The sequence below is a fragment of the Ictalurus punctatus genome, unplaced genomic scaffold, assembly GCF_001660625.3.
Source record: "Ictalurus punctatus breed USDA103 unplaced genomic scaffold, Coco_2.0 tig00005203, whole genome shotgun sequence".
Classification (NCBI taxonomy): domain Eukaryota; kingdom Metazoa; phylum Chordata; class Actinopteri; order Siluriformes; family Ictaluridae; genus Ictalurus; species Ictalurus punctatus.
The window spans coordinates 62,300-63,747 of NW_026521107.1; the positions used below are offsets into that span (position 1 = coordinate 62,300).

At 46.5% G+C, this 1,448-nt stretch overlaps 1 non-coding gene across 1 annotated transcript; it reads right to left on the bottom strand.

Moving 5' to 3' along the window:
• Positions 1–1,062: 1,062 nt before the first annotated feature.
• Positions 1,063–1,135, bottom strand: trnak-uuu (transfer RNA lysine (anticodon UUU)). The gene has a single exon. It is a non-coding gene; the product is annotated as a tRNA-Lys (tRNA).
• Positions 1,136–1,448: the final 313 nt, after the last annotated feature.

Here is a 1,448-nt window from a genome sequence, read left to right on the forward strand (position 1 = left end):
CTCACCTAGTAACCATTAGTAACTTGATTACCTGCTGAATGTTTAGGGTTAGGGTTAGAAATCGTTACCAGCATAACTCTTATTCGTAAGGCTCACTCTGGAGGCTTGTCTTGGTTCAAGGAATGCCTTCGTGTCATGGTATGAGAACAAGTAGAATAGCATCAGCATTTTTAATTAAACTTGGCTTTTCTGCACAAGGAGACCAAAATTTCTAACAAACACGTTAATTCCACACCACAAACTGACGTGTAATCTTGGCTCTGTATGCCTCGCCAAAAGCAGGTTTACGCCACCTTTGCCACTGATTGCCCATCGTCTGACACGTATAATGACACAAAGGCCTCGTACAAATGGTAAATGTGTGAAGTTACCCAGAAGAAGGCTGAACCATGGTTCTATCGCATAGGCAGTTGAGTCCCTGAGTTGCGCTTCAGGTATAAGTTGTCCACGCTTCACTCTCACGCACTGGGGTGAGATCTTCCATTTGATCTTGAAAATCTCCCTTAATGTCCAGGGAAGGGAAACCAGCCAGGTTATGCCTTTAAAGGGCTCGTGCCTTGTCCTCTGAAAGAGCTCTTGCCCAGATGTCAGACACTAGTCGCAACAGTCACAGCCCACCACCTGTCTCCGAGTTCCAATGCGTCTTGATCGCCACGCCGATGAACAAGTATGCCTTGCACCAAGATGCGCTATAGGCTTCAAGCTGGGACCTCATGGCGCAACGGTAGTGCGTCTGACTGCAGATCAGAAGGTTCAAATCATGTCGGGGTCATTCAATGTGCTCTTTTTCACACAGACCCATGATTTTCTTCGCAGTCTAATAAGGATGCTGTTATATGGACTCCAATCTCTATGATGACCACCCATGTCTTTGTCAACTTCATGCTAAAAGGTAACAAAGCTTAGGTAGCAACACTCTCACCTAGTAACCATTAGTAACTTGACTACCTGCTGAATGTTTACCCTTAGTTTGCCCATTTTGCTTGCTGAACAAAACATGCTGGAAAGAGGCACCTTAGATGGTTTCACTGGACCTCTCAGAGGATCTGGAGTGTGCTACAACACCCAAACAGGGACTTGAACCCTGGACCCTCAGATTAAAAGTCTGACGCTCTACCGACTGAGCTATCTGGGCTCGAGGGGAGAGAGCGCACTTTACCCTCGAGCTTGTAGGTCAGGCCTGTGGACGCTCTAGTTCAACGGTTCTCACAGACATAAATGGTGCTCAGCCCTTGGCTTGGAAAGGGCCCATCCCAGCTGGTTCTCATGGCTTTCTACAAACTATTAACACAGCTCAGCACCACTATTCAAGGATACAAACCAACAGGGTTCAACCACAGCTCTGTCCTTCATACTTCTTTACCCACTGACTGCCTGCAGTCTGAGACATACAAAGAGACAAGGTTCTTGTGAAACCTGTAAAATGGTGACGTTAACCAAGAGAATGT